Consider the following 26,773-nt stretch of genomic DNA (forward strand, 5'->3'; position numbering starts at 1 on the left):
AAAGTCAGCATACAAGCACCTCGCAGCCACCGACAGCAGCTCGGGCAGTCTGGGAGCATTCCAAACCACTTTGCTCCCCAGAGCAAGCTCACAGCCCAGTCGGGCAGCGTGGGGCCTGAAGCTGCCACTGTTTGAGACAGACTTCCTTCTAGGGGGATGCAGGCTGTGTTTTGGCGGCGGGACTGACTTTGAATTCAGACCATCTCTCTAGCTGCACAACTCTAACAAATGTACACTTTAATAAAATGCTATATACACGTAAGGATTTTCCACACCACCTGCAACTTCTCATGACAGACGGTGAAACTGGACTTGGTGCCCTGTTGGAATGTGAAAACATGTAATAACTGGACAGGAGAAATAGTAAAGGAGAGGGATAGGCTGAGATGCTGGGCGTGGGTGCCAGCATTCTGAAACAAGTCAAATTACCCATGAAGAAGGGCAAGAAGCCATCCTTGGCAAAGGGACGCACAGGGGTGTCAACTGGAAGATCACTGGAGCGCAGGTGAAATGACACTGAGCTAACACACTGGACACAGACGTGCTGAGCCTTCCAGATCCAACAGCTTATGATGAGAATGCCTACTTATAATTTTAAATTCAACATGTACTCTTACAATTTAGACAGAGAGCCCTGGCCGGTTGGCTCAGCGGTAGAGCGTCCGCCTAGCGTGCGGAGGACCCGGGTTCGATTCCCGGCCAGGGCACATAGGAGAAGCACCCATTTGCTTCTCCACCCCTCCACCGCGCTTTCCTCTCTGTCTCTCTCTTCCCCTCCCGCAGCCAAGGCTCCATTGGAGCAAAGATGGCCCGGGCGCTGGGCATGGCTCTGTGGCCTCTGCCTCAGGCGCTAGAGTGGCTCTGGTCGCAATATGGCGACGCCCAGGATGGGCAGAGCATCGCCCCCTGGGGGGCAGAGCACCGCCCCTGGTGGGCGTGCCGGGTGGATCCCGGTCGGGCGCATGCGGGAGTCTGTCTGACTGTCTCTCCCTGTTTCCAGCTTCAGAAAAATGAAAAAAAAAAAAAAAAAAAAAAAACAATTTAGACAGAGAGATTACATTTGTTTGATTTGAACAACAGTGATTATGTAACGCGCCAGCTTTTCGCATTGTTCTTTAATATGCATAATGTTCTATCAAATCCTAGAATAGGCATAGTTTAAAATGACAGGCAAATGGATGCCTTCATTAGGTTTCAGTTACATTTAGATCAGGGCAGTGGGCTCTGCATTGATTGAGTTTCTGCTCTTGGAACACAAGCACCATATGTGTGAAAGGTTGTGCTGACAGTCGGGTATTGAGCCCTGGTCTTGAACTTCAGGGCCACTGGCATCTTTTGTTCTCAAAGTATGTTCTTGCAAACTCCTGGAGGAGAAAAATACCTTCTTGGTAGTAATAACTATAAAATCAAAGATAATTATTTCTTATTAGCATACTGAATAAAAGCACAGAAAAGTACTGTATAGCCATTTAAAAACATAATAGTCTTTGCCTATAGTTTTTATTCAAAGATATTCAAGAAATAAGGTCATTTTACTAGGAAATAACTATAAGACATCAGTTTCTAGACCTTCTTTCAGTTAATTTTAGAGAGAAAGGAAGGGAGATAGAAGCATCAATTTATTGTCCCACTTCATTTATACACTCATGAATTCTTTTTTTTTTTTTTTTTTACAGGGACAGAGAGAAGTCAGAGAGAGGGATAGACAGACAGGAATGGAGAGAGATGAGAAGCATCAATCATCAGTTTTTCGTTGCGACACCTTAGTTGTTCATTGATTGCTTTCTCATATATGCCTTGACCGCAGACCTTCAGCAGACTGAGTAATCCCTTGCTGGAGCCAGTGACCTTTAGTCCAAGCTGGTGAGCTTTTTGCTCAAGACAGATGAGCCTGCACTCAAGCTGGCGACCTCGGGTCTCGAACCTGGGTCCTCTGCATCCCAATCCAATGCTCTATCCTCTGCGCCACCGCCTGGACAGGCCCATGGGTTGATTTTTGTATGTGCGCTGACTAGGGATCAAACCCCAGTTATACAAGCTTGGTATATTGCGATGATGCTCTAGTCAACTGAGCTACCTGGCCAGGGCCTAGACCGTTTTTGATGTATAAAAGTGAGAAGTTCTAAAAGTCACATAATCTTCATTTGCTGTCTTTGCCATTTGTAGGATATGCTATTCAAGTTCACTAGAAGTTCCCAAGCCTTTTAGCTAAAACACCCTCCCCCCTTCCCTTCAGGTTTATCCTGTCCCATCATTCCCTTTCCCTCTGTCCTCTTTTCCTCTGGTCCCTTTCATCTCTTTTCTGTCTCAATTCTGTTTCTTATTTCACATTGTTCATTGGATTCCTCAAATGAGTGAGGTTGTATGATATTTTTCTTTTTCTGCCTGGCTTATTTCACAACATAATAGTTACCATGTCCTTCCATGTTGTCACAAAAGGTAAGATTTCCTTCTTTTTCATGACCCTATAGTATTCCATTGTGTATATGTACCACTACTTTTTAATCCACTTGTCCATTGATAGACACTTGGGCTGTTTCCAGATCTTCGCTATTGTGAACAATGCTGCCATAAACATGGGGGTGCATTTCTCCTTTTGAAACAGTGCTATGGTGTTCTTGGGGTCCTAAAAGTGGGATAGCTGGGTCAAAAGGCAGTTCAATTTTTAATTTTTTGAGGAATCTCCATACTGTTCTCCACAGTGACTGCACCAGTCTGCATTCCCACCAACAGTGCAGGAGGGTTCCCTTTTCTCCAAATCCTCGCCAGCACTTAACTCTGTGTTGTTTTGTTGATGAGTGCCATTCTGACTTGTGTGAGGTGATATCTCATTGTGGTTGTAATTTGCATTTCTCTAATGATTGGTGATGTTGAGCATTTTTTCATATGCCTATTGGCCATCTGTATGTCCTCTTTGGAGAAATGTTTATTCATTTCTTTTGCCCATTTTTTGATTGGATTGTTTATCTTCCTGATGTTGAGTTTTACAAGTTCTTTATAAATTTTGTTTATTAACACCTTATCAGACGTATTGTCGAATATGTTCTCCCATTGTATGGTTTGTCTTATTATTCTGTTCTTATTGTCTTTAGCTGTGCTAAAGCTTTTTAGTTTGATATAGTCCCATTTGTTTATCCTGTCTTTTATTTCACTTGCCCGTGGAGATAAATCAGCAAATATATTACTGTGAGAGATGTTGGAGAGCTTACTGCCTATGTTTTCTTCTAAGATGCTTATGGTTTCACGGCTTACATTTAAGTCTTTTATCCATTTTGAATATATTTTTGTGAATGGTATAAGTTGGTGGCCTAGTTTCATTTTTTGCAGGTAGCTGTCCAATTTTCCCAATACCATTTGTTAAAGAGGCTGTCTTTACTCCATTGTATGCTCTTACCTCCTTTGTCAAATATCAGTTGTCCATAAAAGTGGGGGTTTATTTCTGGGTTCTCTGTTCTGTTCCATTGATCTATATGCTTGTTCTTATACCAGTACCAAGCTGTTTTGAGTACATTGACCTTGTAGTATAACTTGATATCAGGAAGTGTGATACCTCCCACTTTATTCTTCCTTTTCAAGATTGCTGAGGCTATTCATGTTCTTTTATGGTTCCATATAAAATTTTGGAATATGTGTTCTATATCTTTGAAGTATGTCATTGGTATTTTAATTGGTATTGCATTGAATTTATAAATTGCTCTGGGTAATATAGACATTTTAATAATGTTTATTCTTCCTAACCATGAGCATGGTATATGCTTCCACTTGTTTGTATCTTCCTCGATTTCTTTTATCAATGTTTTACAATTTTCCGAGTACAAGTCTTTAATCTCCTTGGTTAAATTTACTCCTAGGTACTTCATTTTTTTGGTTGCAATATTTAAGGGGATTGTTCCTTAATTTCTCTTTCTGACTGTTCATTGTTGGTGTATAAAAATGCCTCTGATTTCTGTGTATTAATTTTATTCCCTGTCACCTTGCTGAATTCATTTATCAGGTCGAGTGGTTTTTTGACTGAGACGTTAGGGTTTTATATCATATCATCTGCAAATAATGATAGTTTTACTTCTTCTTTTCCAATTTGGATGCCTTTTATTTCTTCTTCTTGTCCGGTTGCTGTGGCTAATACTTCCAAGACAATGTTGAATAAGAGTGGTGAAAGGGGGCACCCCTGCCTTGTTCCTGATCTTAAGGGAATTGCTTTTAATTTTTGCCCATTGAGTATGATGTCAGTTGTGGGTTTGTCATAGATGACCTTTATCATGTTGAGGTATGTTCCCTGTATTCCCACGTTGCTGAGAGTTTTGATTATGAATGGGTGCTGGATTTTATCGAGTGCTTTTTCTGCATCTATTAAAATTATTATGTGGTTTTTCTTCTTCTTTTTGTTTATGTGATGAATCACATTGATTGATTTGTACCAGCCTGATATGTACAAACATATTCATTGTACCAGCCTTGCCTCCCCAAAATAAATCTCACTTGATCATGGTGTATAATTTTTTTCATATATTGCTGGATCCAGTTGGCTAATAGTTTGTTGAGGATTTTAGCATCTAAATTCATCAGGGATATTGGCCTATAATTTTCTTTCTTTGTGTTGTCTTTGCCTAGTTTTGAATCAGAATTATGCTCGCCTCATAAAAGGAGCTTGGAAGTCTTCCTTGCTCTTGATTTTTTGAGATAGCTTGAGAAGGATAGGAGTTAGTTCTTCTTTGATTATTTGGTAGAATTCACTTGTGAAGCCATTGGACCCTGGGCTTTTGTTTGTTGGGAGTTTTTTGATAACTGTTTTGATCTCATTTGTTATAATTGGTCTGTTTAGGTTTTTCTGATTCTTCCCAATTGATTTTTAAAATATTATATGTTTCAAGGGATTTGTCCATTTCATCTAGGATGTCTAATTTTTTGGCATACAGTTTTTCATAGTATTTCCTTACAATCCTTTGTATTTCTGTTGTATCAGTTGTTATTTCTCCACTCTCATTTCTAATTTTATTTATTTGAGTCCTCTCTCTTTTTTTCCTGGTGAGTCTAGTTAAAGGTTCATCAATCTTGTTTACTTTTTCAAAGAACCAGCTCCTTGTTTCATTGATCCTCTGTATTGTTTCTTTAGCCTCTATGTCATTTATTTCTGCTCTGACCTTTATTATTTCCTTCCTTCTACTACCTCTGGGCTTTACTTGCTGTTCTTTTTCTAGTTCTTTTAAATGCAGGTATGTTTATTTGAGCTTTTTCTAGCTTCTTAAGGTGTGCTTGTAATGCTATGAACTTCCCTCTCAGTACTGCTTTTGCTGTGTCCCATAAATTTTGAGTTGTTGTATACTCATTATCATTTGTTTCTAGGAATTTTTTTATTTCTTCTTTGATCTCATTGTTAACCCATTCGTTATTTAATAACATGCCATTTAGTTTCCAAGTGTTTGAGCATTTTTCAGTTTTCCTGTTGTGGTTGATTTCTAATTTCATGCCATTGTGATCAGAGAAAATGCTTGATATGATTTCAATCTTCTTAAATTTGTTGAGACTGCTTTTGTGCCCTAACATGTGGTCTATCCTAGAGAATGTACCATGAGCACTTGAAAAGAATGTATATTCTGCTGCTTTAGGGTGAAAGATTCTGAAGATATCTATTAAATCAAGTTAATCTAGTGTGTCTTTAAGTCTGCTATTTCTTTGTTAATTTTCTTTCTTGAGGATCTATCTAGTGATGTTAGTGGGGTATTGAAATTCCCTGCTATTATAGTATTGCTGTTGATCTCGCCCTTTAAATCCATCAAAGTTTGCTTTATATATTTAGGTGCTCCTATATTAGGTGCGTAGATATTTATAATGGTTATATCCTCCTATTGGATTGTTCCCTTTATTATGTAGTGGCCTTCTTTATCTCTTACTATAGCCTTTGTTTTAAAGTCCATTTTGTCTGATATAAGTATTGCTACCCCAGCTTTTTTTTTCATTTCCATTTGCGTGAAATATTTTTTCCATCCTTTTACCTTCAGTCTGTGTGCATCTTTTGTTTTAAGGTGTGTCTCTTGTAGACAGCATATGTATGGGTCCTGTTTTCTTATCCATGCAGCTACCCTATGTCTTTTGATTGGATCATTTAATCCATTTACATTTAAGGTTATTGATATGTAGTTGTTTATTGCCATTTTATTCTTTAAAGCTGTATTCCTTTTTTGCTATATTCTTTCCCCCTTTGATCTGTTTACAACAGGCCCCTTAACATTTCTTGCAGCATTGGTTTGGTTGTAATGAATTTCTTGAGTTGTTTTTTGTTTTTGTTTTTTTGTCTGGGAAGCTTTTTATTTCTCCTTCAATTTTAAATGATATCCTTGCTGGATAAAGTAGTCTTGGTGTAGGTTCTTGTTCTGTATTACTTTAAATATTTCTTGCCATTCCCTTCTGGACTCAAGTGTTTCTGTTGAGAAGTTGGATGTCATCTTTATGGGGGCTCCTTTGTAGGTTGATAGCCTTTTTTTCTCTAGCAGCTCTTAATATTTTCTCTTTATCTTTTAGCTTTAGTATTTTAGTTATGATGTGTCTTGGTGTAGATTTCTTTAGGTTTCTCTTTAATGGAATTTTCAGTGCTTCTTGAACTTGTATGACTTTTCCCTGCATCAATTTAGGGAAGTTTACAGCTATTATTTGATTGAACAAAGTCTCTATCCCTTGTTCTTTGTCTTCTTCTTCAGGAACCCCTGTCATGCAGTTGTTATTTCTCTTCATGTTGTCACAGAGCTCTCTTAGAGTTTCCTTAGACTTTTGAATTCTCTTTTCCTTTTGCTGCTCTGCTTCCGTGACTTTGTTTCTCTTGTCCTCTAACTCACTGATTCGATCTTCAGCTTCATCCATCCTGCTTTTAATTCCTTCCATTGTGGTGTTCATTTCTGATATTGTATTTGTCATTTCTGACTGATTCTTTTTTATTATTTCAATGTCCTTTTTTATACTTGCTATCTCTTTATTTAGTTGTTTGTTATGACCATCTATTGTTCTAGGATCTTTGAACATCCTAGCAATCATTATTTTAAACTCTGTATCTGGTAATTTGGTTATATCTGACTCATTCAAGTTTTTTCCTGGTGATTTCTCTTGATTCATTTGGGTTGCATTTCTGTCTCCCCATTTTGTCTGTATATAAGAAGGATGTGGCCACTGGAGTCCAATGGGTGTGGCCTCTGTGTCCTGTAGGTGGTCTGTCTGCAAGCCCACCACTCCCTCTGCTGCTGCCTCAGGCGTTCAGGTATGGGTGTTGCCAGCACTGGCCAGTTGTAGCTGTCACTGAGGTTTCCGCCTTTCCTCCACCATTAATTTATATTTAAACAAAACTTTTACACTTGTCCATCAAAAAATAACTCCATAATTCTAGGAAATCTTCCTTGGAATATTACCAGTATCTTTTTCTAGGTTCTTGGCAGTTCTTGAACTCTGGCCTGTTCTGTGTATGCCTCAAGCCTTTTTCCTAGCTGAGCCAAGAGTACAGATCCAGGCCTGCTTAGAGTTCAGGTTTAAAGAACACACAACCCTGAAAAGAATAGTTTTAATCCAATACGGAAACAGATCTCATGTTACCTTTCTGCTTGTATGCCCTTTATTCTAAGCTTCCTGATGGCTCAGTCTCAAGGCAGTGCTGGCCCATAATCAGTACTTAGTAAATACATTCATTCAAAAAGTGAGTTAATCTTATCTTTTCCTGTAGCTAGAACCTCACTCGTTGTAAATAAAATGTAAAGCTCAAACAGTGGATGAAAGCCTATATCAGCCATTTCCCATCTTTAAGAAAAGGAAGCTAACAAGGGCATGGGTGGGGTGGGGTGAGGCAGCTGGTAGGTGGAAGCTGCTCAGAACTAAGCAAGGTCACTGCCTGGAGGCAGCTTTGCCCAACCTACTGCAGTTCTGGTTCATTTTGTATCTCCAGGGCCACATAGTTAGGAGATACTTCCTATAGGGGCAAGACTGTTCTGAACAGTTTGGGTCAGATAACTATTCAGACAACCAACATTTATGATTATATCATAGGTCCAAGGCCTTGTCCTGGCCATGGTAGGAAATGCAAAGATACAGACTACATCCCAGCCTTCTTAGAGTTGCCAATCTAGCTATTAAAAGATATGAGGCTTATACTAAATGGTTCTAACAATGCCATGAGAGGTACAGAAAGGAGGGGTAAAATGTCCACAGAGCCATTTGAACTGAGCCGGAGAGACTGGGAAGACTGGGACAATTAGAGATAAAGAGGGACTTGTGGAGGGTACAAAGACAATGAAACAGACCAAAAAGGAAACACCACAGGGGCCACTGGGTAGTAAAGAGGCCAGCAACAATGTCGTCATGAAGCACATCTGTAAAGCCAGTAGCCGCGACCACCATCACAGCCACCTGGCCCATGCTGGTTCGCATTTGATTCAGACAGACGGTAATGAACAACAGAGCCAAAAACTGGTGGGTCATTAGCTTTAATCCTAGCTTGCACCTTGCAGGCAAGAAATACACACAAGAAAGGGAAAACACTTCCCTTTCCATTCAGGGCTCCCAAAGCCACTGATTTATCCGAGTTTCCTAGAATCAAAGGTTTGTACCTCACCAGCCTTATTCACCTCTGTTCCCCATCTCCTTCTCTCTGCACAAACTCTGCACAAACTGGCTTCTCCTTCATCATTCTGCCATCTTGGCTGCTTCTCCTCTCCTCCATGTGGCCTTTCTCTGCTCTCCTCTAGCATGGGCTCCTCTGCCCCATTTTATAGTGTAGAAATCAAAATCTTTAATCCAATATACAGACAAGGAAGTCTCTAATACAAAGTCACTTATCTCAGGCATAATGGGATTCCTCATGAAAGTGCACCACCCCACATCAGGCAACAGTCAAGGGTGTGGGGAGAAGCTTAGTTTTGAAAAGATCTTAGTATTAAAAGGACAGGAAAGGCTGCCTTAGGCTATAAGGACCCTACCTGCTTACAGCCTGTCCCCCATACCCAATGCGAACTGTAAGCAAGCAAACATATATATCATATTTACAAACTTATTTGACCAACAACATCCCTCCATCAAGGAGTAAAGGGACCCCCAGTTTCCCGAAACTCAGTGTCTTCATCTACATACTGTGAGGAATGAACAATACTGGAAGTGGGGAAATACAGTAATAAGTTGTTATTTCCCCCAAAATGCCTCCAAAAATGCATTGTCAACTATGCTTTAACAGAGAAAATATGTCAGTTCTAGTGTTTGGCAGGGGACCATCCCAGATTCAGGAAAACATCTTCAGTTCATTATAAGAAATTTCTTGGCCCTGGCCGGTTGGCTCAGCGGTAGAGCATCGGCCTGGCCTGCGGGGGACCCGGGTTCGATTCCCGGCCAGGGCACATAGGAGAAGCGCCCATTTGCTTCTCCACGGCCCCCCTCCTTCCTCTCTGTCTCTCTCTTCCCCTCCCGCAGCCAAGGCTCCATTGGAGCAAAGGATAGCCCAGGCACTGGGGATGGCTCCTTGGCCTCTGCCCCAGGCACTAGAGTGGCTCTGGTCGGGGCAGAGCGACGCCCCAGAGGGGCAGAGCGTCGCCCCCTGGTGGGCGTGCCGGGTGGATCCCGGTCGGGCGCATGCGGGAGTCTGTCTGACTGTCTCTCCCCGTTTCCAGCTTCAGAAAAAAAAAAAAAAAGAAAGAAATTTCTTTCCTCCTACATGGTCAAGTAGCCCTTTTGATGTCGGATCAGTTATAGAAAACTGAATTCTGAGTCCTTTATTTGTTCACTGTTTGTTTTCCAGCTTAGAGTTTTCCCAAGGTAAGAACCATCTGATGGTGAATCTTGAGAAATAGATTTTTATTTTTTCAAAAGAGGAATTTTTTTTTTAATTAAATGTATTGGGGTGCCATTAGTTAATAACATTATATAAGTTTCAGATGTACAATTCTATTGTGGTAAGGTACCAAAAAGTTGGAAAATTAATATTGATATTTTAGGAAGAAAGGTCAGGCTTTCTGTCCTGTCCTTTCCTTGGGGAGGGTAGGGAAAAGAATGTAGAAGCTTCCTGACTTATAAGGACAATGGGTCATTTAGTTTTAACTATAGAATAAAGCTTGTCTGAGAAACCTCTTCTCTCCTACAATAAGAGACAGAATTTACATACCACCCTACATTTATTTTGGCTCTTCCTCCCTTCCTGGAATCCTGAGAGTAACATACTTCTAGGCAAAGGAGTGGAGATAGACACTAAAAGATTTGTAAATGTCTTTCATTGTATTACCTTGAAAATTTTACTGTTCTTATGAATCCCCTAAACAAATGTTATAAGCTTGTGTCATGATATTATGCTCCCCGCAACCTGTATGTGGTCAAAGGGTATATAACCAGCCTCTGAGATGTATTTGGCATGCATGATATGGGTCAGCAATGCCCCAAGTTAGTCATATGCAGCTAGCATATTAATAAATTTCCTCCTGTTTTTTTTTTTTATTATTTATTTTTTTACAGAGACAGAGAGAGAGAGAGAGGAATAAATAGGGACAGACAGATAGGAATGGAGAGAGATGAGAAGCATCAATCATCAGTTTTTCATTGAGACACCTTAGTTGTTCATTGATGACTTTCTCATATGTGCCTTGACCGTGGGGCTACAGCACACCGAGTAACCCCTTGCTCAAGCCAGCAACCTTGAGTCCAAGCTGGTGAGCTTTTTGCTCAAACCAGATGAGCCCACGCTCAAGCTGGTGACCTCAGGGTCTCGAACCTGGGTCCTCCGCGTCCCAGTTCGACACTCTATCCACTGTGCCACCACCTGGTCAGGCAATAAATTTCCTCCTTTTAATAAAACCCTTCAAAATTCATCTGGACTTGGTGTCTATACATAAACCCACGAAAGTGAGGTATGGTTGCTTTACAACACTATAATATATCTTCTATATATTGTATTGTGTGCTCACCACTCAAAGTCTAGTTTCCTTCTGTCAACATTTATTTGATACCTTTTACCCTCTTCATCCTCCCTCCTCCACCCCCCCTCTGGTAACCATCATACTGTTGTCTGTGAGTTTGTTTATTTTGTTGCTTTAATTATTTAGTTCTTAAGGCCATTTTATTCTTTGGAATCAGAGAAGCTACTAAAAGCAGCCATTTCAAAATATTTTAATTTGTTATGTAAGATTTGCTTGCTTGTCGGTTTGTTCCTATCCTCAAACCAGCTCTGAAAAGTTTAAACGGTACTGACTGATTTGGAATATCTTGAATGCGATGTGTAGGATCAGAGTATGTTCTTGCATAGCCCATATGTCTGAGCTGGGAAGAGGTCTTCTTGCTCTAAAACAAGAAGGATCCCGGAGTGACCATTGGTGCCCCTGAGTGATATCCTTGAAGGGAACATCTAGGCTTACTGGCAATGGGGAAATAGCAGCAACTTTTGACCAGGTTTGATCTCATTTACATTTTAAAGAAATTTCTGCAATTTCTCTTGTTAGCTATTGTGGACCAGAATTCCTGATGTGCCCAGAATTAGACAGGAAATAACCTGACCAGACAGACATTTCTTTGTAAATTTAGCAAGATGATGATTCTTTTTGTAAAGCACTGAAAGGGACTATGAACGGGGGAAGGTGAAAGAAAGAGTTCTAAAACCTGTGCTTCTAGGTATTAACATAGTGAATGCAGAGTAAATGCCCACATACTAGTCATTAGGCCGCACGTATTGCACAATATCAGAGTTATGTTTCCTTGTCTCAAGGACATTAAGTTCTAATTACATGAGAGGAATCTACAATGTACACTTTTTAAAAATTTTAATTGGCAGCATGTTATTTGCTGAGGGTAAATAATTACCTTCCTGTTCCATGTAATCTTCATAGGGAAGATGTGTTTGATGTTGGTTTTAAAGAAGATTGATTTGGTCATTGTGAGGAATGAACTTGGGAGAAAGAGAACAGAAATACAGAGAGTTGGCTCTGGAATTACTTAACTCTGTGACCTTTAGAACAGTACTTTGCTTTTCTGTGTTTTGGGCCCCATCTGAAAGAATGAGCTGATGGTATGTTCCCATTGCCTCGCAAATACCAGTTCCCAAGAAGCTGTCTGTCTTCTGGGTCCCTCGAGATCTTGCAGTTGACATTGGATGGACACTTCCCATTGTGTTCATAGCGTTGGGCCCTAGGCGATGGATAGGACAATGAACAAAAGGGAGAGGCTACCCTCTTCAGGGAGCTCACATACAATTTTCTATGGATGGGATCATTTCCAAGTGGGAAACAGCAGAACCAACTCTAGGGGTAATGATGAAGATACAACACATTCTAAAATGAGAAGTCTGGAAGGTTTCTTTTAGACAAAAAGATTGTGTCCCTGCATAGAGTATTAGGGCATATTCTGATATGTGGAGTTAACATATTCATGAAAAGTTGTATAAGCCGATTATAGTGAGCACTGAGACCCTGGGAGCTACTACCCTTTAGCGCAAGGGTCCCCAAACTTTTTACACAGGGGGCCAGTTCACTGTCCCTCAGACTGTTGGAAGGCCGAACTATAAAAAAAACTATGAACAAATCCCTATGCACACTGCACATATCTTATTTTAAAGTAAAAAAACAAAATGGGAACAAATACAATATTTAAAATAAAGAACTAGTAAATTTAAATCAACAAACTGACTAGTATTTCAATGGGAACTATGCTCCTCTCACTGACCACCAATGAAAGAAGTGCTCCTTCTGGAAGTGCGGCGGGGGCCGGATAAATGGCCTCAGGGGGCCGCATGCGGCCCGCGGGCCGTAGTTTGGGGACCCCTGCTTTAGCGGGTTCCTTGTAATTAAAGTGAAAAATGGTGCCATCTTGGCTGCTCCTCCCATCCTGCACAACTCCCCATATGCCCATTACTTCCCAGTGCATATGCAAATAGGATCTCTCGATTGGAGTGGGGTGTTTTTTTAAACAAAATACTTGTTGACATGTTTTCTCCAAGTTATTTCCTTTTTTACTATTTTCTGATATTTACCAACATTCCCATGGGAAGTGTGGTAACAGGTGAGGAATACAATATGCTTTGCAGCACAGTAAAATGAAAAAAGCATGGGCCAGTTAGAAGCAGCTCCATCATTTTCTGGATAGGTGAGACCAGCGTACTTAGACTTCAGTGCACAAAGAATCAGGTAGTTGTTAAAAATGTGAGTAACCCAAGCCCCTTACCAGAAGTTCTGATTTGCATTCTAAATTAACCCTGTGTACAGGTTGAAACGCTTTCAGCTGCATGTAACAAAATACCCAATAACAATCTAATTATCTCTCACAGTAAGTCTCCTAGTAATGGTTCCAGGGTTGGTGCAGTTTGATGACGTCATCAGCGTCCCAGCCCCCTTTCTGTCCTACCTCCTCAGCATGTTAGCTTTCCAGACGTCTCATCTCATGGCCACAGATCACTGCTGCTCTCAGTAGCACATCCTCTCACCGCCACGCTCAAGGAGTAACACCAGACAGCTCTCCCTGTGGACCCTCTTCTTTTTTCAGAAGCAAGTCTCTCCTAGAAACTCCCCATCTCGGGCAGTCTCCTTACATAGTTTTGGCCAGAACTGGCAGCCTCTAGCTGCAAGGAGATGGGAAGGTACTTGGGACAGTACAATGGGATAATGCCGCTAGAGTGGAAAACTGAGACAACTGTGTTTATCCGCTAGGCACAGGGTGCCCTGGCATAACTGGGTTTCTGTTGTGAACAAAAAACCAAGAGATGGCTGTTGGGAGACAGCCACTGACGCCTGTCTGGGCCTGAGTGGCAAGACTACACTTTCAACCAGTGGCTGTCAGACATCCTCTGGGTGATATCAGAATTATCCAGGACACTGTGGAAAGTGGCAGAGCCTGGACCTCACTGATTCAGTGGATCGGAAGTGAGGCCTGAGCATCAAGGGTTTTTTTTAAGCTTTTGAGGTAATTCTGGTGTGCAGTTAGAAGAACTTATTGGACCAATCAATTTCTCTAAACACCAGTTAGCATCCCATGGAGATATTAGGGTAATAATCCTGTTTGTCATAGAGGATAGGTATTAGAATTGGTCTACATAGAGTTGAAAGTCAAGCCAGCACATAATAAGTACAAAACACTTTTGGATCTCAGTCTACACTCCTCTTTGGCCAGGTTGGTTTTAGAGGCAGATTCTAGTTTCCTTTCTCCCCTCCCATCCCCTCCCCCCCCTCCTTTTCCTTTTCCTTTCCTTTTCTTTCCTTTCTATTCTTTCCTTCCTTCCTCCCTTCCCCTCCCTCCCTCCTTCTCTCCCCCTTTCTTTCTTTATTCCTTTCTTTTCTCTTTCTTTCTTTCTTTTTTTCTTTCTTTCTTTCTTTCTTTCTTTCTTTCTTTCTTTCTTTCTCTCTCTCTCTCTCTTTCCTTCCTTCCTTCCTTCCTTCCTTCCTTCCTTCCTTCCTTCCTTCCTTCCTTCCTTCCTTCCTTCCAATAAGATTTATTTTTAACTTTATTGAGGAATAATCAACAAATATAATCGTACATATTTGAAGTGTACAATGTGATGATTTGATAAACACATAGATGGTAAAATGATTAGCATATGTATCACCTTACATATTTAATAGTTCTCTTTCTTTGTGTGTGGAGAGAATGCTTAAGATCTATCTAGTCGCAGTAACTTTCAAGTCTAAAATATGTTACCAACTATAGTCACCATGCTCTACATTAGATCCTTAGAACTCATTCTTCTTATATTTGAAAATGTGTACCTTTTTTACCTACATCACCCCATTTTCTCCTCTCCCAATCAATACATTGGAAACCACCATTCTAGTCTCTCTATGAAATTGGCTTTACAATTCATTTAGCAAATACTGTAATCCAATTAAAAGATGGGCAAAGACCTGATTAGACATATTTTGATTTTTGGGTTTTGTTTTGTTTATTTATTCAATGAGAGGAGAGGAAGCAGAGACAGACTCTGGCATGCACCCCAACCGGGACCCACCTGGCATGCCCACCAGGGGGCAATGCTCTGCCCATCTGGGACCCTTGCTCAGTTGCAACTGGAGCCCTTTTAACGCCTGATATGGAGGCCATATAGCTATTAGCCATCCTCAGCACCTGAGGACAACTCGCTCCAATTGAGCCATGGCTGCAGGAGGGGAAGAGAGAGAAAGAGAGAAAAAAGCAAGAGGGGGAGGGGTGGAGAAGCAGATGGTCGCTTCTCCTGTGTGCCCTGACCTGGAATTGAACCCAGACATCCACACACCAGGCCAATGCTCTACCACTAAGCTAATCGGCCAGGGCTGACATATTTCTAAAGAAGACATATAATTGGGCAACAGGTACATGAAAAAGTGCTCAACATCACTAATCATCAGTGGAATATAAATCAAAACCACGGATACCACCTGACATCTAGTAGAATGGCTACTCTCAAAAAAGGTAACATGTTGGTAACGTGGAGAAAAAGAAACCCTTATACACTATGGGAGGGAATGTAAAATGGTACAGCCATTATGGAAAACAGTGTCAGGTCATCAAAATATTAAGAACTGAACAACCATAGACCTCGTAATCCCACAGCTGGGAGTCTGTCTGAAGGCACTGAAGTCACTATCGGAAGAGATGTCTGCACAGCTGCGCTCATGGCGGCATTCTTCACAACAGCCAAGACACAGAAGCAACCTGAGTGTCCACTGACAAATAAACGGCGAAGGAAACTGTGGCGCACACCACGAGTTGGTTCAGAAAATTACTCTTTTGGAGCAAAGCATACCTGTCCAGGGTAACTTTTTAGTAGTTTTTATACAAGTATTGCTTTAGTCTTGTTTTCAATTTTTAAATTGGAAAAAAAATGTAAGTTTTGAAAATCAAAGTACAAAGAGTGCAGAGAGTGGGAAGGTCTGGACAATCGTGAAATGAGAACAAAACAAGAAAGGCCTAAAGACAGAAGTCACGGGTGAACTTACATGGTGACGCTTTTACAGTGCTCTTATAGTGGACACCGTGGGGGGTGACCCAGTCCCCCCTTCAGCTTCGAGGCACCCATTTCCCAGCTGCTGAGAGTGTCGGCAGCTGCTGGTGCTCAACTAGTTTCTCTCGGGGAATTCCCCTCAGCTGAAGCGAGCTGAGTTGCCTATGATCATGTCTATTTCCCGGTCCAGTGATGGGTAAACACTGCTGTATAAAGGCCAGGCAGCCCGGGCCACAGTAGGACAAGACTGAAAAGTCAGCCCAGCTCCAGAGTTTCCCCGAGGGACTGGCTTAGGCCTTTGTTATGACAGCTTGACAGGTTCAACACCCTCTTCTGCACAAACCTGTTTCTCCCGCTTCCCTGTTGGTGTGAATCCCAGGGGCACCTGCCAAACACCTGCCTGCATGTTCATCTCCAGCCGGCAAGGACAGATGGCTCAGCAGAGGCCTCCAAAGTGGACGTGTATGGGCACAAATGTGTGCGTCCCTGGGTTAAAATTGCAAAATTAAGAATGGGCAAGTGATGAAGCAGACTATAATATGACTGAAAAGTAAATGTATTGGAATTTAAAATTCCATCATGAGTTTCAATTTTTCTTTTTAAAAGTCTCGATTTTCTCTGCCAAAGAGTTTCAAACGCTAACGATGGCAAGATGAAAAAGTCGGAGCGGCAGTAAGTGGTCAAATCCATTTCCTTAGTGAGGCACCAGGTGTATCAGGATCCGGGCACAGGTGAGACGAGGGGGCAGATTGTCAGCCATACTTAGCTATGCAGCAGTTAAAAATAATAAAGCCATTCGAGTTCCAGTTAACATTTAAGAATGCTCCAACACCTTTTGAAAAATGACTTGAGGAAATTATTTCCCCCAAATTCATCTCTGTTCTTCCGTAGAGTGGTCGGCAGGGCAAGCGAGAACACGGCCTGAAAGGCAGGCAGCCCCTGATGGAAGGGTTTCTCCGAGGCTAGGATCCGGCTGGGCCCGTCTGCGGGGCAGCAGGAGGCCTGGCGCATGGGCCTCCGGACCGGATCTTTTATTTACTTATTTACTTTTAAATGTTAATTGTATCGATTTTAGAGAGGGAGAGAGGAAGAGAGACACTGGAATATTGATCTGTGCCTGTCTGTGCCCTGACTGGGGATCACACGGCCAACCTCTGCACTTCGGGATGATGCTCCAACCAACTGAGCTATCCAGCCAGGGGCAGACATGATCTTCAGTATTAATCTGCAAACTTCCAGAGAGAAAAATAGATATCCAAGACTAGGGTAAGGTTGAATCAGTTTGGATGTTAAAATATATGTATTCATGTACACATTTCATGCCCCAAAGGGGAAATAGGGATAGTGAGAAAAGAGCATTTCTCAACCCAGTCTTAACCAGTTAGGATATAAGGGGCCCTTAAACATGGTGGGAAATCAAGGCGGCCAGGTGTGGTGAGAGGTATGTGGACGACTCTGGTTTGCTGTGATATTCATTTTGGGTAAAAGTTTGGCTTCCAAAGATTTCTAAATATGTGAAATATACATTTTTAGACAGAATTATCTTAGGTTAGGCCCTGGCTGGTTGGCTCAGCGGTAGAGCGTCGGCCTGGCGTGCGGGGGACCCAGGTTCGATTCCCGGCCAGGGCACACAGGAGAAGCGCCCATTTGCTTCTCCACCCCCCCCCCCTTTCCTCTCTGTCTCTCTCTTCCCCTCCCGCAGCCAAGGCTCCATTGGAGCAAAGATGGCCCGGGCGCTGGGGATGGCTCCTTGGCCTCTGCCCCAGGCGCTAGAGTGGCTCTGGTCGAGGCAGAGTGACGCCCCCTGGTGGGCAGAGCGTCGCCCCTGGTGGGCATGCCGGGTGGATCCCAGTGGGGCGCATGCAGGAGTCTGTCTGACTGTCTCCCTGTTTCCAGCTTCAGAAAAAAAAAAAAAAAAAGAAAAAAAAAAGAATTATCTTAGGTTAATAAAAATTAGCTTCTTTAGAGTGTTAAGTTTCACATACATTGCTACATTTTAAGCAAACACTTGAAGCAAGAGAGTATACAGCATAATTCAATGTTTCTAAAGTGAGGTTCCATATCACCTGCACTAAAATCAATGGAAATAATTTTAAAAATTGGCCTGACTGGTGTTGGTTCAGTGGATAAAGCATCAACCTAGAATGCTGAAGTTGCTGCTTCAGGACCCTGGGCTTGCCTGGTCAAGGTCATATGGGAGTTGATGCTTCCTGCTCCTCCCCCCTTCTCTCTCTCCTCTCTCTAAAATAAATACAATTTGAAAAAAAATTTTAATTCAGATTCATAGCCCCACTTCAGACCGATTTAGTCTAGGATTCTGCACAATAACTGGCACATTAGGTGATTTCCTGGACACTCAAAAATGTAAGAAAACCCGGCATAATAGGATGATTAGCTTTAAGGCTGAGGAGTCTTCAAAGCTAAATCTAACCCAAATCCCATAGATTGTGACCAAAGCACACAGGCATGTTACAATATAAGGTGTAATAAAGTTGTCGTCTGAGATCCTTTTATTTGAACAAATATTTATGGATGACCTACTCTCTGCAAAGCTCTATGGGAGATATAAAGATGAATGAGACATAAGTCTTGCTCTTTGTGAATCTAAAATGCTATCTTTCTAATTTCCAACTAAATATGTAATTCAAATTTCCCCAACTGTTTTTTTTATTATTATTATTTTAGAGACAGAGAAAAGGAGAGAGAGACACACACACATTCATCAGTTTTTTGTTCCACTTATTTATACACTCATTGGTTGTTTCTTGTATGTGCCCTGACTGGGGATTGAACTCACAACTTTGGCAAATCAGGGACACACTCTAACCAACTGAGTTACCCGGCCAGGTGTTTCCCCAGTTGTTTTTATTCTTACAATTCTTTATGTAAGATTGTTTCTTGGAAGTCATTTAATATAATGCTCATAAAATTCCAACTAGTAATTTTATTTTTTGCCCTCAATTTATCCTCCCATTCTAAAATCAAGACTACCATGGTGAATGTGCAAGTAGATCATTAGAAACATACTGCTCACAAACATTAGGGGATATTGCAAAATGAATATGAAGCTATAAAATATCCCCTAATGTTTGTGAGCAGTATAATTCCAATCTACACTGCTATCAAAGTTTGCTTGACAGACATGTGGCTATAACAGAAAAAATCTAAATCAAAATCAAATACAATATCTGTGCTTAGTCTCTGAATACAACTTGCCACACTACTATCGATTTGATGGTCTGAGCACGACCCAGTCCATTAACTGATTCAGGGAGTTCTTGGTATACAACATTAAGGTTCTAACTCCAGCAACAAAAGCCCAGACCTGGAGTCTATTCTGCATTTTTTTTTTTCTTTTTTCATTTTTCTGAAGCTGGAAACAGGGAGAGACAGTCAGACAGACTCCCGCATGCGCCCGACCGGGATCCACCCGGCACGCCCACCATGGGGCAACGCTCTGCCCACCAGGGGGCGATGCTCTGCCCCTCCTGGGCGTCGCCATGTTGCGACCAGAGCCACTCTAGCGCCTGAGGCAGAGGCCACAGAGCCATCCCCAGTGCCCGGGCCATCTTTGCTCCAATGGAGCCTTGGCTGTGGGAGGGGAAGAGAGAGACAGAGAGGAAAGCGCGGTGGAGGGGTGGAGAAGCAAATAGGCGCTTCTCCTGTGTGCCCTGGCCGGGAATCGAACCCGGGTCCTCCGCACGCTAGGCCGACGCTCTACCGCTGAGCCAACCGGCCAGGGCCTGGAGTCTATTCTGTATCTTAAGACCTGACATGCAGACCCCTAACAACATGTTTAAGTTTAGAACTTTAGAGACTGAAGCAGTACCTATACAGAAGTGCACAGGGTCCAATCCTCAGCCTTTACGATCTAGATGAAGACTAGGAAGTTCCTATCAAATGTAGCTTTTAATGACTTTAGGTCAAGCTAATGAGCATGCAGTGTAGAGCTTGCTTCTAAGACTCAACAATGCCGAAGAAATGCAAGATACACCCTTGGTACTTGTTCTGTACATTTGAGTTTATGAAGCCCCCACTGAAGTGTGACTGCTAAAGCATGAAATACAAGCTCCTCCTCCCTTCTAAGACCACATAGGTCTGCTCATCCTTGACTGCCTAAAATGAAAGGGATTCTAGTAGACTGAATACTAATCAGTACATTGTGTTATACACAGCATTGGAAAGTGGGCTCCTCCTCATTTGGTTATCTGAGGTCAATCCTTTGCTGAGCATTCTGTGTGACTTCTTCACTTCCCTGGGATTGCTGATTGCTGGTGATGGGGCATGGGTCTGGTCTGTTTCCACTTCACTGATGGTTAACGTTTCTCCCATCTCACATGTTCAGCACAGAGCTCAAAGGTACAGGTAAATTCCATCCAAGGGGAAGGAAGTTATGGGGATCACAGCACAGAACTGAAGTTCCTCTTTAGTTACCTTTACTCAAGACTAGAACACTAGAGCTGCAAAAAGAGGTGAATCAAGTTACTGACCTGTGTGCAGTGCAGAGGGTGGAAAATGGGGTCACTGTACTCGTGTTGCCTCTATATCTCCCTTCTCCCTCCAAACTGTTGAGCTAAATGAAGAGTGAGGTCCTTCAGGAAGGTTTTACTCCTGCTTTGTTACTGGTGAGGGCTACTATTTCTAAAAGACAGTCCAGAAATGAAAGTAACAGTCAATATTTAATTTAACCACATCATCCTTGGCTCTAGAGGCCAGATTGTTACTTGTCAGGTGTTTCTGTGTGGACTGACCGGTTTAGAATTAGGGTATTAAGAGATCTGATGTCTGTGATACCACACCTTAGCCTCCTGGGTGTGATTCTGACTTATATAAAAGCTAACAAAATAAGTAATTATTTGATGACCTTCTGTGTACAGAATAGCTTGGATTGAATCTTGGGAGGAATTACCTGTGGGAGAGGTGGGAGAGAAATAACCGTGACAACTCTTCATTTTAACATGAAATGCCATGGGGTGAGGTCAATTTTTAATTCTTAGGTGTGAGAAGCACAATAATTATTTCAGATATAATAATTAATTCTGTCACATAAGATTAAGTCTGAAGAATAATGGTACCATTTCAAAGGAAACCAATCTACTTCCTTAAAGTCATTTAAAAGAATTAATCAATCTCACTGAAACTAATGACTGTGCTTTTGGGTAACGTCACTGCTTTGCATTTTCACAGTATCTATTTTCCTTGCTCCACTTACTGCAGTTTCAGTAACAGAAAGCTTGGGTAATTAATTATACATCTAATTATAAAGAGGAAAAAAAATTCTTTAAAAGACATCCTGATAAGTGAGTTTCAAACAATTCTATGCAGTGATCTAGAGTTATGAAAGAGCAAGTTTAGAAAACGTTCTGTAAGTTCAGAGTTAGTAAAGACTGCTGAATTAGTGAGAGGCTAAAGAAATTTCCACTGCTTAGTATGTAGCAAAAATTTCATATTAAGGCACCATTTTACACTATTCTGAGGTAAGCAATCGCCCTAATGAAGTCATCTGTGATCTTAAATTAAAATTTACGAGCACACAGCAGTTTTTCAGCTTGTCCCACCCGAAAGAGCACTGGATATCGCAGTGTTTGGAAACCTCAGACTCGGGTTAAATTTTACCACAGTTCTGCTTCACTTGTTCTGAGTCTCTGGACCTCTGAACAGCAGTTTCCCATTTGGTAAATTTGTTTGAGGATTTAGTAGCCTAGGAGGGTCTAAGGACAATAAAATAGGGAATGAATGTCTAACCTGGTCAAGATTATGAGACTTTCATGGAAAAAAAAATACAAAACTAAATATAATTATTACCTAAGGATCTCAGAAATAGCTGGTCACATTTCCCATTTAGGATCACTGAGAAAATGAGGTGATTCACTTATTTACCTACTCTTTTCTTCTGCTTCCACCTTTAAAATTTGAATATTGTAAAGAGGATGAAGACTGTCTTGAACAGGGGTCCCCAAACTTTTTACACAGGGGGCCAGTTCACTGTCCCTCAGACCGTTGGAGGGCCGGACTATAAAAAAAACTATGAATAAATCCCTATGCACACTGCACATATCTTATTTTAAAGTAAAAAAACGCCCTGGCCGGTTGGCTCAGCGGTAGAGCATCGGCCTAGCATGCGGAGGACCCAGGTTCGATTCCCGGCCAGGGCACACAGGAGAAGCGCCCATCTGCTTCTCCACCCCTCCGCCGCGCCTTCCTCTCTGTCTCTCTCTTCCCCTCCCGCAGCCAAGGCTCCATTGGAGCAAAGATGGACCGGGCGCTGGGGATGGCTCCTTGGCCTCTGCCCCAGGCGCTAGAGTGGCTCTGGTCACAACATGGCGACGCCCAGGAGGGGCAGAGCGTCGCCCCCTGGTGGGCGTGCCGGGTGGATCCCGGTCGGGCGCATGCGGGAGTCTGTCCGACTGTCTCTCCCTGTTTCCAGCTTCAGAAAAATGAAAAAAAAAAAAGTAAAAAAACAAAAAAAACGGGAACAAATACAATATTTAAAATAAAGACCAAGTAAATTTAAATCAACAAACTGACCAGTATTTCAATGGGAACTATGCTCCTCTCACTGACCACCAATGAAAGAGGTGCCCCTTCCGGAAGTGCGGCGGGGGCGGATAGATGGCCTCAGGGGGCCGCAGTTTGGGGACCCCTGGTCTTGAAAGTAGCTAGTTATAAAACAGAACCTAACATAAACAAAATCATAAAGTCACGTCCTGTTCAGATTCAAGGCTGACGAGGGTTCCAGCAGTGGCCACGGCTGAAATCGGGGCCGGGGGTACGTCTACAGCCCTGCTGCAGTGAGACCGCGCAGGACCGGCTGTGCGGTGCGCCTCGCCTGGCCTGGGGCTGCGGCGGCTCCACGCGTCTGACTTCAGGACAAACAACCCGGTTAGCATGAAACAGATTGCTGCTCAGACCAGAGAGCGGTTTTCTTACTGAGGCCACAAATCCAGACCACACCTCTCCGGGTAAAGACGGGATTTCCTGTTTCTCAAGGGAAGGGTCAGCTCCCCAGCAGGAAGTGAGGAGCGAGAGCTTCCAACTGGGGTGAAGGAAAAACGTCCTCATTTTCTTAGGGTAGATGTCAGTGTGGCTCAGCCTCTAAAGATGTGGTGGTTCCTGGAATGCTCCCAGTGGGGGGTGGTGGTTACTTCTGGCGTCTTGGGAACAGGTGGCAAAGCAAAGACAGCTCGGTGTGGGGCAAAGAAACGTACTGGGTCTGGGCAGCTCTCACCAACTATTCATGGAAGTTTCCTACCGTTACTCTGGAACACCCATGAGGTCTGTTTTCTGTTGTGCTGTGGTAATAAGACAAGGCCACATACAAGTCACAGCAGAAGATGGCAGTGCCCAGTGGAGCAACCGTGTCCCGGGAGGCACGATCACCACACGGGCGAAACCTCCACCTCACTTTTCAACAAGTAGAGATTTTGTTCCTAAGAGCTGTCCTTTGCCACAAGGCGTGCCACTCAAAACCTCATGGACCACTTTTGCCAAACAAGATGACATCAATTTGGGGCTAAAAATAATAAGGCAGATTCTTACTGGTTTTCAAGTACTTAAAATACACCCATACTTTCATCGGGTAGGTTCTAGAAAGAAACCTTTCCAAAGGGAAGCAGAAATTGTAGGATTAAGCTGGCATGTGTTTCTGAGTCTTGTCTCTGCCTGCTCTGGTCACTTAATTCTAGCACAGTGTTTTCAGTGGGTGAGAGGGAATTAAAATTCTCAAGATACATTATTCTTTAAAGTCTTCAAAACATCTGCTGATAGAAAATGGGGGGAATAAAAAGTCTTAAAAAAAAACAGCTGCCAATGAGAAGAAAAAAAGAGAAAAAAGAAAATTATATGGAATGAAAGAATAAAGAATAAAGGAAGGTTCAAAGAACCAGAAATTCAATGGCAAAAAGTAAGGAAATTCAACCAGGCAAGTTGGGTTTGTAAAAATTACTTTTTTAAAAAAAGTGATAAAGACAGAGAGGAACAGACAGGCAGAAAATGGAGAGAGATGAGAGGCATCAATTCTTCTTTGTGGCACCTTTGTTGTTCATTGCTTTCTCCTATGTGCCTTGACTGGGGGCTCCAGCCAAGCCAGTGACCCCATGCTCAAGCTGGTGAGCCTGCACTCAAGCCAGTAATTTGGGGGTTTTGAACTGGATCCTCAGCATCCCAGGCCGACGCTCCATCCACTGCACCACCGCCTAGTCAGGCTAAAAATTACATTTTGTAAACAATCATTCTATACTCAAATATTCTAAGTACATAGTTACTGTCACCTCATCAAATACAATTACTTATTATATATAAACCTAATCAACATGAAAAAGCAATAGTTTTAATATTTTAAGTGAAGAAAAACCCAACTATTAAAATAAGCATAGCTTTCTAGTCCTATCAACCCCCCCCCCCCCCCCCCCACTGACTGGTGCAAATATAGAAAGACAGCCTTGTATGGAACTAAAGGAAAAGTTGAATCATTGCTTCTCTTTAAACTACTTCCTGGATTTCATGACCATTGCTCTACATTCTAACAACAACAAAATTAATGGAAAGTGGAATTCAATGTAAATGCGACTAGGAGTATAATTCTAGTGTTATACGTATAGTAGAAGGAAAGAAATACAGTTTAAAATAAGATCTATGAAAAAATATTTGAAGCTGACAAAGCCTGAACTTGACTAGTTGTTCAGACTAAGACGTCCTCAAATCAGTTGTATGATCAAGCAGTTCTACAAACCAGGAAGTACTGTTAACCTCCCACTAGACATTCAATAAAAAGCCCAAATTGTTTATGTCCTAGGACTGAATCTCATAAAAAATAAAAAAGGACAATGAGTATTCCATTACTGCAAAGCAAGCAGTTGTATTCAACTGCACTACACTGAGGCAAGATATGAGTAAAAATGTCCTGGACAAGTTTCCAGCCCTGTCAAAAAGAATTATCAATAATACAAGAAACACTAGTACACACAACGGGTGGGTTTTTTGGCAGAAGAAATGATGCAACATAGATAATTTCAAGACTTTGTTAACAAAACTAAAAGGCCAAAGTGAGAGGCGACAACTTTTAATTTGAGATAAAAAAGAATCCTTATTTGGGAAGCACCGATACAGGCAGAAACCCAGTGTTCTGATTGGGGATGAAGGCAAGGTTCTTTATATATATATATAAAATATAAGAAAGGGAAGGGAAATAACTACATGAATAGAAGGAAAGAATTCCTATAGGCACAGATATGCTAAGTTACTCTATAGCTTTATATGGTGATGCTAATTCTACAGTATGACTTTCCTTTTCAGTCTGTAATCAGGATGTCTGCTTTCCTGTGAGCTTTGCAAAGTTGTTTGAAATACAATGTGGGTTTGGCCCTGTCCAAGTTCAAACATTCCAAATTCTTGAGTAGTGAGAAATAGAAGGCAGTTCCTCTGAAATGACTGCCCAAACTCTATTTAAAAATGACCTCACTTATATCAACTTTTCATATTCAAGTTCTAGGAAGCAACGCTAAATTCATTTACTAGTAATAAACTCAGAGCAAAACAAAATATACGTGTTACTGACAGATTTCTCTGGAGACTATCACTGTCATTGAACTTAGCTTGAGTTGTTAGATGTTCAAACTTAAACAGTAAAGGGATTTCTATTTGTACAATCTGTATTGTCAGCAATATTAGATGATGGAAATTATGTTTGAGATAGAGCCCTTCCCTTTAGCAAGAATATAAATTCAGCAATAATATTTTATTATTTCCCGGACTATCCTTAGAAAACTTGAAACAGTTGGTATAGCAGTATGTATTTAGGTAAATAACTCGCTTCTCTAAGGACTTATCAATTAGCAGTTCAACAAAATACAACTAATTGGGAAACTCCTTAGCTTTTCTAAAGCTGTTTAATCCTAATGACAGCATGTATGTTTGTACATACACATACATATATGTATTTATGCACAAATAAGAAACATACTGATTAGCAGGTTACTGAAAATGGAGGCTGACAGGCTAGATTCAAGGGCCTTTGAACATTTGTAATCATTTCCTTAGCAAGAGTTATATCAACTTTAATTCATATTTTAAAAGTCCCAGACTGATCTAATATCAATAGACCTGAGCTCTGGATGAACTAAGCCTAAAAACACAGTTTTTGAAATACTATAGATCACATTTCAATGAGCCTTCATATATATGCTCAAAGCAGGAGTAAGCAAAAGTGAAACATTTTTTTTACATATAGGAGCCAAGAACTTCACAGATACAAATACTTTTTGAAGTATAATATATAAAATGTCTGTTATTCGGCTCTCGACTCAAATATTATTTCCTCAGAGGTCTGCTTGGACACCCCCCGCACAGAAATTTTACCTTCCTAACAACATTTGCAGAATTATCTTATTCATTCGTGTATGAACTTGTTTTATTGTCTAGCTGGAGAATTAAGGCTCTGAGAACAGGAATCCTGTATGTCTTGCTTGCCACTGTATTTCTAGTAGATGCTGGGAACAATTTAAATAGAAAATTAGTTAAACAAATTATTTTCTCAGTATATATGATAGATCAAAATACACCAACAAATAGAAAAGCAATCTTCTCTACACACACACACACACACACACACACACTACACACACCCCTAGACTATAGAATAGGTGTATCTAATTTTTTTAAGGTACATTATTCAAGATCTGAGGTAGAATATTTTCTTACTTAAAAAAGAAGTAATACATATTGCAGTAAAATTACTTAAGCCTACTCAAAGTAAAGAACTTTGATAGGGAAACAATTTAAATTAGTATTTTTGGTGTAATAACCCCCAAACCCTTAAAACAAGATTTCTCCCACAATTTTTACATAGTTAAAAATAATCAGATAAAA

General features: G+C 41.4%; 1 long non-coding RNA gene and 1 other non-coding gene across 2 annotated transcripts in view; one reads left to right on the forward strand and one right to left on the reverse strand.

The window, feature by feature from the left end:
* The window catches only part of LOC136383914 (uncharacterized), a 91,481-nt gene extending 75,391 nt beyond the window's left edge, over positions 1-16,090 (reverse strand). The window contains exon 1 of the long non-coding RNA XR_010747503.1: positions 15,903-16,090. This is a non-coding gene — a long non-coding RNA (uncharacterized lncRNA). The remainder of the gene's footprint in view (positions 1-15,902) is intronic.
* On the forward strand, positions 632-707 carry TRNAA-AGC (transfer RNA alanine (anticodon AGC)). Its single transcript has one exon. It is a non-coding gene; the product is annotated as a tRNA-Ala (tRNA).
* Positions 16,091-26,773: the final 10,683 nt, after the last annotated feature.

This window comes from Saccopteryx leptura, chromosome 12, assembly GCF_036850995.1.
Source record: "Saccopteryx leptura isolate mSacLep1 chromosome 12, mSacLep1_pri_phased_curated, whole genome shotgun sequence".
Lineage (NCBI taxonomy): Eukaryota > Metazoa > Chordata > Mammalia > Chiroptera > Emballonuridae > Saccopteryx > Saccopteryx leptura.